The following is a 16,811-nucleotide window of genomic DNA, read 5'->3' as shown; positions in this document are numbered from 1 at the left end:
GAAGTTGGCCTGCTAGTGAGGAAGAACAGCTGTCAGTTACTCTTCTCTTTTCTTAACAGTATATTAATGAAATTTAATTAACTTCCAAAGAATAAACTTTCATAAAGTATTGAAAATATTTTTGATATCAATTTTGTAGGTTATATCTGTTTAATTTAGACTCTGAGTTTTCCCTTTAAAATATGTATATATACATATGTTTATACATATATATGCACAATACTTTTAAAGCTTTATCTTATTTGTTACACAGTAGTTCTACAGCTCTTTTATTGCATATTCTCTCCTTCTTAGCAAGAAAAAGTTGTAGTAAACTCTGAGTCCTGACATTAATAAAGAGAAAGTTTTATTGTGAAAAACTCAGTCACTTTGAATATGTTCTGTTTATATATTTTCGTTAAACTGATAGCCAGGAACTTACACATGATTGTTAAGTTTAAGTTATCCACAAGCACTGATTCTACTTTAAGAGAAGTTTTTTGTTCTCTTTCTCTTCTCTTCAACTATAAAAGTTAATATCTTAAAAATTTTCTGTAGCCTACAGAAATTTTTCTCATTTAAATGAAGCAGAGAGTAGAATGTTGGTTTTTACCTCTTTCTACAGTGCACACATACATCAAAACATCATATTGTACCCTATACATAAATACAATGATTAGTCAATAAAAAAAAAATGTAGCAGTTACCTCTGAGTAGGGGGAGAGTATTGGCTAGGAATGTACATGAGTAAAGCTTGTAGGTTGATGAGTGTTCTGTATCTCAAGCTGGGTGGTTACTAGACTATATGTGTACATAAAAATTCATCAATCCATATGCTAAGATTCGTGCTCTTTACTATATGTGTATTATACATTCCTTTTAAATAAATTGGTAGATTAAAAAGTAAAAATAAAAATCTTCCTAGCCTAGAGCCAAAAGCAGTTTCAGGGTTTTTGACTCTCTAATTTTCCTTTCCAGTGTCCTCCTTTATGCAAATTTCCAGAGAAACCTATATCAACTGACTCCTTTTTTAGCATATGTAAAAGACACCACTGTAAAAGGGAAAAACATAGACAAGTTACAGGCTTACTTGGGGTGGAAATTTTATTATGGCCAGAACTAGGCCTCATTTGACATGTCGTTAGGCTAAGCTTTTACAAGCTAAAGGTTAAGGGTATTAGAAGATCAGTTTAGGTCACCAAATTACCTCATTTCATCTGAATATTAGCTTACAGACAGGTAATAGCATTAGTCTCTAAATGGGGGCATGAGGCATGTTGAAGCTGGAGAAATCCATTCTGTAGAGGAATGATGCTAGGTAATTAACATGTTTGACTCCTTGCCCACAATATAATGTGTTTTAAATCCATATACTGCCTAAATGTTTTTCTTTGAGGAGGCAATCTGTCAAATTTGCCTAAATGTGATACATTTAAATAGAAATGATATCTTTTAAATTTACTTTGGTAGGGTCATTACTATTTTTATATGCCAGTTGTTAAATCAAGAATGTTTTGCATTCCAAATAAAGAGAAATTTTAATTTTTACATGATAATTTTATGTATGTGAACAGGCATTTTAGATAAACGGTAAATATTTAAATTTTCCTCTTCATAAAGGAGTAAAATGTATTATATATATGTATGCAACAATTTGAATTATAATAGTTTTCAACAAAAATAATCAGTTTTAAATAGGATGGCATGTTTTGGATTATTAAATTTCTATATGTAGTATTCAGTAAAGTGGAAATATTTTTTGTCTCCATAAATTAAAAAAAAGTCAGACAGTCACTGTGAGTGGCTTTTCCTTAAGTAACAGGTGTATCTTTCTAATTCAGTTTTCAGACATCTTCATTATATAACATACTAATTTTCTTTGTTATTCTGACTGCAGATATGGCTTAGGATAGGCTCATGCTATGGCCCAAAGATCTTTATTTTTTGCCCTTAACTTCAGGCATATTTATTTGTCATAGACAGACAGACAGACAGACAGACAGACAGACACACACACACACACACACACACACACACACACACACAGAGAGAGAGAGAGAGAGAAAGAGAGCAAGCAAATGAAGAATTTACAGAAATTAATTGAGATTAAATAGAAACAAAGAATGTGAACATGGGCCAAATGTAACATAAATCTTAGCACATCTTGCTGAAGAATGTTGGAAAATCTGTACCTTCATTGTGTGACTCATATTATCATGATGGAGTTGCCATTAAACCTTTGAGGCTAATGAAACATGGACAACAGCCCAACGAGTTTGAGTGTGGGCATGTCCTCAGAAAGCAGTTTCTCCCTAAGAGAAGTTCAGAGGAGAAGATGAGATCAGCCTACTGTGAGCTGTGTAATTGGTCAGTGTTCTAAGCTGAGGACTGATCAGGGGATAGGCTTTGGGAGATAGTAAAAGCACTTCATGTTTATATAAAATCTTTTTGACTGCAAAGCTTAGAGAGCAAGCCATGACTTGTTGGAATGTGATGTGAAGTTTCATCTTTGTTTTCCTCAAAGTAACTGTGTGCTCACCTCTTTGCTTTTTCCCTCCCTCCCTTCCTTCCTTCCTTCCTTCCTTCCTTCCTTCCTTCCTTCCTTCCTTCCTTCCTTCCTTCCTTCCTTCCTTCCTTCCTTCTTCCTTCCTTCCTTCCTTCTTTCCTTCCTCTCTCTCTCTTTCTTCCTTTCTTTCTTTTCCTTTCTTTCTTTCGAGACAGAGGCTGGAGTGCAGTGGTACCACATTGGTTCACTGCAACCTCTGCCTCCCGGATTCAAGCAGTTCTCTGCCTCAGCCTCCCAAGTAGCTGGGACTACAGGTGCACACCACCATGTCTGGTTCCTTTTTGTTATTGTTGTTGAGACAGGGGTTTTGTCATGTTGGCCAGGCTGGTCTTGAACTCCTGACCTCAAGTGATCCGCCTGCCTCAGCCTCCCAAAGTGCTGAGATTACAGACATAAGCCACCATGCCCAGCCTCAACTCTTTTCTTTCTCAGTGACTATTTGTGAAAAATACAGGAAGTCTCTAGGGTTTAGTAAAATGACGTATTTCATACTTTGAAACAGTCAAAAACAGTCTTTTCCTAATATTCTTAGAGTTGTTCTATTTAGTTCTTCACTACTTGATCAAGAAATATTTAAGTGACAATGGTTTGCCTAAAGCAATTTTTCTCAATTTTCTAAATTTTAAGTTTCAAGAATTTGATGTGTTTCTCAGATATTATTTATAGAAAATTATTCTTTTATACTATTTGAGGTTTTAGTTATACTTTTGCCATCTTATATATTTAATTCAGATTACAATCATTTGTCAGCAGCATCCTTTGAGTAATCTTTTGGGTGATGGGTTTAATTGAAATTTCTAAGGTCAATTCTTTGTAAGCTTGAATCACTTAACCTTTTTTCTTTGTTATTTACTCATTGTTACTATTTTTATCAGGCAGCCCCTGAATCAGAATAGGTTCAGAAATCTCCCATTTACTTGTTTCTAATTGTCAGGTAAAAACTATATATGTTTATTGCATACAACTAAAATTTATATATGTTTATTGTATACAACCAAATGTTTTGAGATATGTATTCATCGTGAAATTACTAAATTAAGCTAATTAACATATGTATTACCTCACATACTTATCATTTTTTGTGGTGAGAACACTTAAAATCTGCTTTCTTAGCGATTTCCAAGAATACATTTCTTTGTTATTAACTATAGTCATCATGTTGTACAATAGATTTCTTGAACTTATTCTTTTTATGTAACTGAAACTTCGTACCCCTTGACCAACATCTCTTCAACCCATCCCTTCCCCTCAGCCTCAGGTAACCACCATGTACTCTCCACTTCTATGAGTGAGATCGTGAAGCATTTGTCCTTCTGTGCCTAGTTTATTTCACTTAGCATAATGTTTCAGGTTCATCCATGTTGTCCCAAATGACAAGATTTCCTTCTTTGTTAAGGCTGGAGTCACTTAACATTTAGTGAGTGCCCTCTGAGCATTTTAAACCTACCTAAGCTAAATTTAGAAAGCTTGACAACTGAAAGACTCTTGTTTTGAGTGGAACCAAAAGATTTCCTCACCTCAAAAATGAGACTGTGGACTTTGTTCTCCTACCCCTTCTCCTCTCCAGTTTACAAGGCATGTTTTTCTATGTTAACTGTGGTAGAAAATTTTCTAGTGAACTTTATCTATGTAGCTGGTAGAAAGTGCAAAGCTAAGAAACAAAACAAAGCCAAAACACTCTTTCCCCATGGCAAAATCCTCCTCCAGCATTACCTCGTTTGTGAAACACTGCTTTATAAGGTATTGAATTAAGATCTCCCTGGGCTACACTCCAACACAGCACACTGCATGATGGCCATGTTCCATGTGAGACATTTTGGTGGAATCTTCCTTATGGGAAGATAGCATGGGATGGTGTCAAGTACACAGGCCTTACTATCTCTGTGACCTCAGACAAACTACTCACTTGCTAAGGAGCCTCCATTTTGACATTGGTGTATAATAATCAGGGTTCTTTACAGAAACAGAACCAATAGGATACATATAACAGGAAATTTATTATGGGAATTGGCTCAAGTGATCATGGGAGCTGAGAAGTCCCACGACCTACCGTCTGCAGACTGGAGAATGGAAAAGCCAGTTGTGTAATTCAGTCTGAGTTTGAAGACCTGAGAACCAGGAAGCCAATGATCTAACTCCAAGTCTGAAGGACTGACAACACCAGGTGGGCTGGGAGGTTGTACAGTGTGTCAGTTCCAAAGTTCTAAGGCCTGAGAACTAGCAGCTCCAATATCCAAGGTCAGGAAGAGATGCATGTCTCAGCTCAATAAGAAAGAATTTATTTTCCTATACCTTTTTATTCTGTTAGGATCTTTAATGACAATGGTGTTCATACACATTTGGTAAGGGCAGATCTTCTTTACTCAGTCTACTGATTCAATTACTAGTCTTTTCTGGAAACACCTTCATAGATGCACACAGAAATAATGTTTTACCAGCTATTTGGGCATCCCTTAGCCCAGTGAAGTTTACATATAAAATAAAATTAACCATTACAATTGGTAAAATGGCAATAATACCTACCTGAGGGTTTTTGTGAGTTTAAACTAGATTATGTATGTATAATGTCTGGTAAATAGGAACCACTTATAAAAGACAGCTGTTAGTGTCATTCCATGGGAAACTTAATTTAATTAATTGACAATATTACTGACTAAAATCTTAAGGTTTTTGGTAGGAAAAGATAGCTTTCTGTTTCTGTTCTCTTTTTCTCATTCTAAGGTATCATCTGTCTGCTTCTGTCTCCTTTATAAAATATTTGACTTTTTTTATTTTTAAGCAGATAAAAAATAATTTATTATATGTAATACATGTATTATAGTGATGATAACTGCAACAAATATCCTTTTATCATTTATTTTTATTTCAGTAGGTTTTTGGAGAACAGGTGGTGTTTGGATACATGAATAAGGTCTTTAGTTGTGAGTTCTGAGATTTTGATGCATCCATTACCTGAGCAGTGTATGCTGTACCCATGTGTAGTCTTTCATCCTTCACCCACCTCCCACCCTTTCCCCTGAGTCCTCAAAGTCCATTTTATCATTCTTATGCCTTTGGGTCCTCATAGGTTATGAGTGAGAACATATGATGTTTGGTTTTCTATTTCTGAGTTATTTAATACTTCACTTAGAATAATGGTCTCTAATTCCATCCAGGTTGCTGCAAATGCCATCATTTCATTCCTTTTCATAGCTGAGTAGTATTCCATGGTATATATATACCACATTTTCTTTATCTATTAGTTGATTGGTGGGCATTTGGGCTGGTTCCATATTTTTGCAATTGTGAATTGTGCTGCTATAAACATGTATGTGCAAGTATCTTTTCCATATAATGACTTCTTTTCCTCTGGGCAAATACCCAGGAGTGGCATTGCTGGATCAAATGGTAGATCTACTTTTAGTTCTTTAAGGAATCTCCACACTGTTTTCCATAGTGGTTGTACTAGTTTACATTCCCTCTAGCAGTGTAAAACTGTTCCCTTTTCACCACCAACATCCATTATGTTTTAGTTTTTTGTTTATGGCCATTCCTGCAGGAGTAAGGTGGTATTGCATTGTGGTTTTGATTTGCATCTCCCTGATAATTAGTGATGTTGAGCATTTTTTCATGTTTATTGAAACATGAAAAAGTTGGTACATCTTCTTTTGAGACTTGTCTATTCATATCCTTAGCCCTCTTTTTGATGGAATTGTTTGTTTGATCTTGCTGATTTGTTTGAGTTCCTTGTAGATTCTGGATATTAGTCTTTTGTTGGATGTATAGATTACAAAGTTTTTCTCCCACTCTATGGGTTGTTTGTTTACTCTACCGATTTTTCCTTTTGCTGTGGAGAAGCTTTTTTGTTGAATTAGGTCCCATCTATTTATCTTTGGTTTTGTTGCATTTGCTTTTGGGTTATTGGTCAAGAAGTCTTTGCCTAAGCCAATGTCTAGAAGGGACTTTTCAATGTTATCTTCTAGAATTTTTATGGTTTCAGGTCTTAGATTTAAGTTTTTGATCCATCTTGAGTTGATTTTTTTGTATAAGGTGAGAGATCAGGATCCAGTTTCATTCTTCTACATGTGGCTTGCTAATTATCTCAGCACCATTTGTTGAATAAGAGGTCCTTTCCCCACTTTATATTTTTGTTTGCTTTGTAAAAGATCATTTGACTGTATTTGGCTTTATTTCTGGGTTCCATTGGTAAATATGCTTGTTTTTATACCAGTATCATGCTGTTTTGGTGACTATGGCCTTATAGTATAGCTAGAAGTCAGGTAATGTAATTCCTCCAGATTTGTTTTTTTTTTTTCCTTAGTCTTACTTTTGCTATCCAGGCTCTTTTTTGGTTCCATATGAATTTTAAAATTGCTTTTTATAGTTCTGTGAAGAATGGTGGTGGTATTTTGATGAGAATTGCATTGAATTTGTATGATGTCAGTATCACTCTAATACCAAAACCAGGAAAGGACATAACAAAAAAAGAAAACTACAGATCAATACCTAATGAACATAGATATGAGAATCCTCAGCAAAATACTAGCTAACCAAATCCAACAGCATATCAAAAAGATAACCCACCATGATCAAGTGGATTTCATACCAGGGATGCAGAGACAGTTTACCATCCACAAGTCAATAAATGTGATACACCACATAAACGGAGTTAAAAACAAAAATCACATGATCATCTCAATAGATGCAGAAAAAGCATTTGACAAAATCCAGCATCTCTTTATGATTAAAACCCTCCACAAAATAGGCATAGAAGGGATATACCTTAAGGTAATGAAAGCCATCTATTACAAACTCACAGCCAACATTACACTGAACAGAGAAAAGTTGAAATCATTCCCCCTGATAACTGCAACAAGACAAGGATGCTCACTTTTACCACTTCTAATTCAACTTAGTACTGGAAGTCCTAGCCAGAGCAATCAGACAAGGTAAAGAAATAAAGGGCATCCCGAGGAAGTCAAACTGTTGCTGTGTGCTGATGGTATGATCATATACTTAGAAAACCCTGAAGAATCATCCAAAAATCTCCTAGAACTGGTAAATGAATTCAGCAATGTAGGAATAAACTTAACCAAGGAGGTGAAAGACTTCTACAAAGAAAACTACAAAACACTGCTGAAAGAAATCATAGACAACACAAACAAATGGAAACACATCCCATGCTCATGGATGGGTAGAATCAATCTTGTGAAAATGACCATACTGCCAAAAGCAATCTACAAATTCAATACAAAATATTTCACATTTTAAATGGTGAGCTTTAGACATATCTAACTTCTTATTAGGGTGGAGTTTTCAATCTAGTACAAACCAGTCAAAGTTTTTCTTAAAAAATTGACCACGTAATTGACTGGCATTCAGTTTTTATCACTTCTAACCTTGGTATGTAAAGATAGGAGTGATAATTATTGACACATAGTTTTCAGAAGACTTACATTTAAAAATCCTATCTTACAGCTAGAAGTGATGCGGAAGAACTGGGAAACATTTTTCTTTTTGGGCCTGGGGTTAATTTTCTCAGTCAAATGTATGAAGCTCTTCTTTCATTTTGAGAGATTATTGCAGTTTCATATGTTAAATTTATCAGATGAGCAATTGGCTGAATCTGTTGACACTTTATAGCAAAGGGAGCCTTTTCTCCATTGTTCGATAACTTGTCTTTTCTGTCTGAGACTTCAACAGAATGACCTTTAAATGTTCATATTTCTATCAACATTACATACATGATTACTTATGCATTCTCTGAGAAAATAGAGGCCTTTTCTCCAGCTCTCCACTTTTCTTTCCAAAATCTCACCAGAATCATTTAAAATATCCCATCCTAGCAATATCAGCTTCTTCTAGCATGCACCTCAAAACCGTCCAGTCTCTACCCTTTACCCAGCTCCAAAGCTACCTCCACATGTTTTGGTTTGTTAAGGCAGCACCAAACTTCTTGTTACCAAGTTCTTTCATAGTCAGTTTGGGCTGTTATAACAAATCACCATAGTCTGGGTGGCTTAACAACAAATGTTTATTTCTCACCATTCTGGAGGCTGTGAAGTTTGAGATCAGGGTGACAGCATGTAGTGTTCTGATGAGGGCCTTCTTTCTAGTTTCCTGACATGGTTGAGAAACAGGGTGGGTAGTTGTATTAGTCTGTTCTCACACTGCTATAAAAAAACTACCTGAGACTAGATAATTTATGAAGAAAAGAGGTTTAATTGACTGACAGTTCCTCAGGCTGTATAGGAAGCATGGCTGAGAGGCCTCAGGAAATTTACAATCATAGCAGAAGGCCAAGGGGAAGCAAGGCACATCTCATGGTGGAGCATGAGAGAGAGAGTGAAGGGGGAAGTGCCACACACTTTGAAACCATCAGATCTCATGAGAACTCACTCACTATCACGAGAACAGCAAGGGAGAAATCTGCTCCCATGATCCAGTTACCCCCAACCAGGCCTCTCTCCCAATACTGGGGATTACAATTTAACATGAGATTTGGGTGTGGACACAGAGCCAAATCATATCAGTAGTGAAACAAGCTCTCTCTTGTCTTTTTCTTTAATGACATTAATCTCATTCATGGGTCCCCCTCTTGAGCCAATTAATTCCCAAAGGCCCTGTCTCCAGATGCCATCACATTGGAGATTAGGATTGAACGTGTGTAGGGGGAGTACAAACATTCGGTTTATAGCACTTCCCATTTGGAAAATAGATCCTGCTTCTTCCCTTTGTATTTACTGTTTCCCCTGGAAAGTTTACCATTTGCTTCCTGCCCTCAATTGCGTTTATTCTAATTATCTTCAAAATTATATTCAAGTGATTTTTCAATTGAAGTGTAATCCCTGTAATAGTACAAGGCACCTGTCTTCTTCCCAGTACTTTCCCCTGTTGTAGTTTTGCCCGTAATTGTGGCTTGTGTATTTCTCCTCTCCACTCTAAGCACCTAGACAGCAAGAGCAGTAGCCGAATTTATCTCAGTGCCTGACACGTAAAAGTCACTCAATAAATACTTGTTTTAAGACTATAAGCTCTATGAGGGCAAAGGCAATGTTTGTATTTTTCACATTTGTATATTCAATATCCCGATGCAATAAATATTTTTGGATGAAAAAATTTCCAAAGCACTTGCCCATTTATTATCATATTTGAGCCTTCCAATGCTCTCTGAGATAATGATATAAGTTAACTGCTCAAGTTCCCACCTTTATCACTTGGTAGAGTTTGATTTTGAACACAATACTTCCCTAAATCTAGTCCTTATTTATTACCTTGTTCTCCATCAAAGGCATCAAATTCTGGTTTCCTGTATTTCAGTTCATTCTGATACTTTACTATTATTCCTAAGTACAAGTATTTTAGTTATCCATTTAAAATTTATTCATTACAAAGTGTGGGATAAAGATCCCACATTTCAATAAGAAGTTGTAGGTTTACATCATTATCTTATTAAGTGAAAATGTCTGTTACCACTAGACACACTTAGTGGAGTGTTCCCTTGAGCAGGTAAAGGCTTTGTGATACACATGGCAAAATGTTGTCTGTATAATTTACCAAACCATATGGCCTTTCTTATGCTAACTCGTTTTTCCTAAGACCGTAGTTTTAGGTGGTTGCTCATATGATGTTTAACATATGGAACTACTGTTATCTTTCAAAATCAAGAAGGTTCTCACCCATCTGTCTGTGAAAATCAGCCCCAGGCCCAGAGAGATAAATGTTTCCAGATTCTTTTGCATCACGTCTAGATGTGAAAGAATGAGTATCTAGGCTTCAGGTTTTTCTTGTTGTTGTTCATTTACCAGGGAATATTAATATCCATATTATAGGGTTATGTTGAGAATTAAAATAAATAAACTTAATGAAGTAAAGTATGTGAAAATACTTCCCATCCATAAAATAATTTACAAATATAAGCTATTAGTTTATAAATATAAGCTATTGTTTCATGGGTAGATGTGGAGATTGGCTAAAATTTGCCTTGCCAAAGTAATTCTTCTCAGATCGTTTGTGCTCTTTCCTTTGGTTAAACCTTCCTTAAGGTCAATGGCATTGTTGCATTCTTTTCTGTGTCCATCTCTAGTTCCTGGAATAAAGTAACTGCTCAATGATGCTTATTTTTAGTTTGTTTAAGAATAAAATCTGGTGGTCTAGAGCACAGTAGTCTCCCAATTCAGATCCACCATCCTGGTGATGTTTAAGACCATCCATTGGTATGTGAAAAGAAAGTATTAGGAGTTCTATTTCTAATTAGCTTTCAGATCATACTTTTCAAGTTTTAGAAATGCATATATGGAAATGCACGCTCAAAAGTTTTTCTTATTGTAATGAATAGCTTTTTGCTGCACTAATGCTATGGAACAAGAATTCCCACAATATCAGTGGGTTGCAGTAGTAAACCTTTACTTCTTGCTGGATGGGCTGGGGTTGGCTGTGGATCACCTCTGGTTGTCAGCTGTCTGAGCTCAGCAACAGGGTCTGTCTTGGATTTAGGTCTACTTGATGTCTCTCCTTATTCTCAGACTAGGAGCTAATCAAAAAAGACTGTTATGGTGAGGCAAGTGGTTGCAAAAGGCCTGACAGTATCTGAGCCTGCTCCTAAATTCTCTGCTGGAACTGGCACTGTCACATTCTATTGGTCAAAGCAAGGCACCTGCCCAGGCACCATGCCAGTGGAGTAGGATCACATATTTATGTCTGAAAGGAGAGGGTAGAGTGAAAATTTGCTGAATAATAATCCAACCTACTACACTGCTCAAAAACATGCAATAAAAACTGTGTAGCCATTGCCCTTCCTAGAGGATGAAGGACATATATCATGGAATGGCACTCCTGGCCCAAGCCTATCTTTCCAGTCTCATCTCCCAGTGATGCTCTTCATACATAATATGAGCTTGGGGATATAGTCCAGTGAAGTGCTTTTCTTCAAAAGCCCTGCCAAAGTTTCCACCTCTGCCATTTTTGGACAGTGATTCTGGTTATGAAGCAGGTTGCTGCTGGCTGAGGAAATCAAGTCACTGCTTCCAAAGTTTGTAGCAAGAAGTAGCCTGGGCTGAGCTGGAATCAGATCCAGCAGTAGCAGTGAGAGGTGATTTGGAAAGGGCAGCTCTCAGTTTTATGGAGTTTGGAATTATTGATCAAGTAAGTCCAGGATGTCCATGCAAGGAATTCCAAAGTCAGGGTTCAGCCCTTTGGCTGGGTATAGTACCTAGCATCTAATGGACCCTCAAAAATTATTTATTGTGAGATTTATGTATTCACATATGACTACCTCAGACCAACTCCATAGCTGCCACCTTGTTCTGAGCCACTATTATCTTGTATCCAGATTTTTGAGATAGTTGCCTGACTGGCTTTTCTGTTTTTTCTTTGCTTCTATTGAGTCTTAGTCCCAGACCATGTCACCCTATTCCTCAAACCTTTACTTTTCTTCTCAAAACCTTTGCATTTCTTCTCAGTAGGAGCCAAAGTTCCCACAGTGGTTGATATGGTTTGGCTCTGTGTCCCCACCTAAATCTCATTTCAAATTTTAATCTCCATGTGTTGAGGGAGGGACCTGGTGGGAGGTGATTGGAGCATGGGAGCAGTTTCTGATAGTGAGGGAATTCTCACGAGATCTGATGAAAAGTATGTGGCTTTCTTCACTCTCACTTGCTTCCATGTAAGATGTGCCTTGCTTTCCCTCCTGCCATGACTGTAAGTTTCTTGAGGACTTCTCAACCATGTAGAGCTGTGAGTCAATTAGGCCTTCCTTTCTTTATAAATTACCCAGTCTCAGGTAGTTCTTTATGGCAGTGTAAAAACGGACTAATACAGTGAGCTACAAGGCCCTACCTGATCTGGCTCCTTTTTTTCTCTCTATGTCTCCTACAACTCAACTTCTTCTCTCTACCTCAGCCACTCTAACCTTCACCTTCACATTATTCTTTGAATACATAATTCCTCCAGCTTACCAGTCATACTCTTTTGCAGACAGCTTCTTCCACATGAATGATATTCACACGAATCACATGACTTATTCCTTTGGCTTCCCCAGGGCTTTGCTGAAACATTGCTTCCTCAAGAGGCCTTCTTGACTATCCTGTCTAAAGTTGCACTTCTCCAACACAGCTGCCATCCTCTACCATGATTACATATAGATATATGTAATACTACATATAGAGATATGTAATATTTATTACATATTTCTCCATGGTGCTTCTGTTTGACAGATGTTTTAATTTTTATTTGTTTATGGTCTGGTTCCTTTGGTAGAGTGCAAGTTCGCCGAGGGTAATTATTTTTGTTCTTTTGTTCACTTTAGCACTAAGAATCATTCCCACACTTACTAGTAGGTCCTCAATCAATATTTGGTTAGCCAATTAATGAAACATTCACTGTATTTCCTAGTAAAAGTGCTATCTTTATCTTTTATTTTGCCATAGCACCTTGTTTGTACCCATTTTATAGTACATGTCATGTTCTAACAGTATAGAATTAATCTGTATATTGCTTATCTCTCCCACCAAGTTGGGTACCCAGAGCTGAGTTTTGTATGTATTTAATACATTTTTTATGAATTGGATTTATATTCTTGGAGACATTTCATTTTCCTTTTACTTTCTTCTGGTGAACCACTATTGTCTCACATTCCAATCACTTTTTAGACACCTAGTAGTTGGACTCTCACTGTTTGTGTGGACAGCCCATTCAGATATAGGTTTATTACATTTATTCAATCTTCCATATTTTTAAAAGTTACTCCTTCTTTGGGCTTGAATGTTCATCTTACTAAGAAGCATGAAATTCTTGACATTACCAGAACAATCTCAACTTTCAATAATGATTTAGGTTAAATTAAGAGAGTTTGAGGCTCCAAGTTTTATGCCAGAATACTTAAAAGTGATTGCACCATGAAAAAGAAACAGAAATAGGGAAGAGGTTGGAGAGAGCAAAGAGAAATAATAAAAGATAGACTCAGATTAGGATCTAGTGGCACTCGTTCAAAAATTATTGTTGGCCTGCTCCAACAATGGGTACTGCAGAGACTAAAGAATGTTTCCAGGTTACCCCCTATAAGTAGCTGCTGTATATATTGTTTAGGTTGTGTACTGCACAAGGGTACCATATCAATAAGGGTTGCATTCATAGATATAGACATACTTATCATATTAAAATTTTACAATAGTTCTGTCCTAATTGTTGACTCCTAAGACGGATAATCTGAATATTTGTTATGACAACTTTTTGACTTGTGACAGTAAGGAGTTTACTCTTCCAAAGTCAGCATAATGTGACAAATTTCCAACAGATAGATGTTTTGTGTCTTATTATGACAGAGAAGATCATTCTGCTTTACCACAAAAAAGAGGGATTAGTTTAATAATAATAATAATAAAACCTTATTGATATAATAACCTCAGTCTTTAAACAGGTAGCTTCTTATTTATCTTGATGAATATCTTTAAAAAATCCTCTGGCTGGATGCAGTGGCTCATGCCTGTAATCCCAGCACTTTGGGAGGCCGAGGCAGGCAGTATCACAAGGTCAGGAGATCGAGACCATCCTGGCTAACAACGTGAAACCTCATCTCTACTAAAAATACAAAAAATTAGCCAGGTGTGGTGGTAGGCACCTGTAGTCCCAGCTACTCGGGAGGCTGAGGCAGGAGAATGGCATGAACCCGGGAGGCAGAGGTTGCAGTGAGCCGAGATTGCACCACGACACTCCAGCCTGGTTGACAGAGTGAGAATTTGTCTCAAAAAAAAAAAAAAAAAAAAAAAAATCCTCCACTTTCAGGTACACCAATCGGACATAGATTTGGTCTTTTCACATAATCCCATATTTCTTGGAGGCTTTGTTCATTTCTTTTTGCTCTTTTTTCTCTAAACTTCTTTTCTCACTTCATTTCATTCATTTGATCTTCAATCACTGATACTCTTTCTTTCAGTTGATCGAGTTGGTTACTGAAGCTTGTGCATTTGTCATGTAGTTCTTGTGTCATGGTTTTCATCTCTATCAGGTAATTTACAGACTTCTCTGCATTGGTTATTCTAGTTATCCATTTGTCAAATCTTTTATCAAGGTTTTTAGTTTCTTTGCGCTGGGTTCGTAGTTCCTCCTTTAGCTCTGAGAAGTTTGATCGACTGAAGCCTTCTTCTCTCAACTCATCAAAGTCATTCTCTGTCCAGCTTTGTTCCATTGCTGGCGAGGAGCTGCATTCCTTTGGAGGGGGAGAGGTGCTCAGATTTTTTGAATTTCCAGCTTTTCTGCACTGCTTTTCCCCTATGTTTGTGGTTTTATCTACTTTGGTCTTTGATGATGGTGATGTACAGATGGGGTTTTGGTGTGGATGTCCTTTCTGTTTGTTAGTTTTCCTTCTAACAGTCAGAACCCTCAGCTGCAGGTCTATTGGAGTTTGCTTGAGGTCCACTCCAGACCCTATTTGTCTGGGCATCAGCAGCGGAGGCTGCAGAAGAGAGAATATTGCTGAACAGTAGGTGTTGCTGTCTGATTGTTGCTCTGAAAGCTTCATCACGAGGTGTACTCGGCTGTGTGAGGTGTGAGGTGTCAGTCTGCACCTAGTCGGGGATGTCTCCCAGTTAGGCTACTTGGGGGTAAGGGACCCACTTGAGCAGGCTAGCAAGGCAGGCCAACATTCAAATTCAGGAAATACAGAGAATGCCACAAAGATATTCCTCAAAAAGAACAACTCCAAGACACATAATTGTCAGATTCACCAAAGTTGAAATGAAGGAAAAAATGTTAAGGGCAGCCAGAGAGAAAGGTCGGGTTACCCACAAAGGGAAGCCCATCAGAATAACAGCAGATCTCTTGGCAGAAACTCTACAAGCCAGGAGAAAGTGGAGGCCAATATTCAACGATCTTAAAGAAAACAATTTTCAACCAAAAATTTCATATCCAGCCAAACTAAGTTTCATAAGTGAAGGAGAAATAAAATCCTTTACAGACAAGCAGATGCTCAGAGATTTTGTCACTACCAGGCCTGCCCTACAAGAGATCCTGAAGGAAGCACTAAACATGGAAAGGAACAACCAGTACCAGCCATTGCAAAAACATACCAAAATGTAAAGACCATCAATGCTAGGAAGAAACTGCATCAACTAATGAGCAAAATAACCAGGTAACATCATAATGACAGGATCAAGTTCACACATAACAATATTAACCTTAAACGTAAATGAGCTAAATCATCCAATTAAAAGACACTGACTGGCAAATTGGATAAAGAGTCAAGACCCATCAATTTGCTGTATTCAGGAGACCCATCTCACGTGCAGAGACACACATAGGTTCAAAATAAAGGGATGGAGGAAGATCTACCAAGCAAATGTAAAACAAAAAAAGGCAGGGGTTGCGATCCTAGTCTCTGACAAACCAGACTTTAAGCCATCAAAGATCAAAAGGACAAAGAAGGCCATTACATAATGGTAAAGGGATCAATTCAACAAGAAGAGCTAATTATCCTAAATATGTATGCACCCAATACAGGAGCACCCAGATTCATAAAGCAAGTCCTTAGAGACTTACAAAGAGACTTAGAATCCCACACAATAATAATGGGAGACTTTAACACCCCACTGTCAGCATTAGATAGATCAACAAGACAGAAAGTTAACAGGGATATCCAGGAATTGAACTCATCTCTGCACCAAGCAGACCTAAGAGACATCTACAGAACTCTCCACCCAAAATCAACAGAATATACATTCTTCTCAGCACCACATTGCACTTATTCCAAAATTGGCCACATAGTTGGAAGTAAAGCACTCCTCAGCAAATGTACAAGAACAGAAATTATAACAAACTGTCTCTCAGACCATAGTGCAATCAAACTAGAACTCAGGACTAAGAAACTCAATCAAAACCGCTCAACTACATGGAAACTGAACAACCTGCTCCTGAATGACTACTGGGTACATAAAGAAATGAAGGCAGAAATAAAGATGTTCTTTGAAACCAATGAGAACAAAGATACAACATGCCAGAATCTCTGGGACACATTTAAAGCAGTGTGTAGAGGGAAATTTATAGCACTAAATGCCCACAAGAGAAAGCTGGAAAGATCTAATATTGACACCCTAACATCACAATTGAAAGAACTAGAGAAGCAAGAGCAAATACATTCAAAAGCTAGCAGAAGGCAAGAAATAACTAAGATCAGAGCAGAACTGAAGGAGATAGAGACACAAAAACCCTCCAAAAAATCAATGAATCCAGGAGTTGGTTTTCTGAAAAGATCAACAAAATTGATAGACCACTAGCAAGACTAATAAAGAAGAAA

Source organism: Macaca fascicularis, chromosome 5, assembly GCF_037993035.2.
Source record: "Macaca fascicularis isolate 582-1 chromosome 5, T2T-MFA8v1.1".
In the NCBI taxonomy this organism is placed as follows: domain Eukaryota; kingdom Metazoa; phylum Chordata; class Mammalia; order Primates; family Cercopithecidae; genus Macaca; species Macaca fascicularis.
This window is presented reverse-complemented; position numbering follows the sequence as displayed.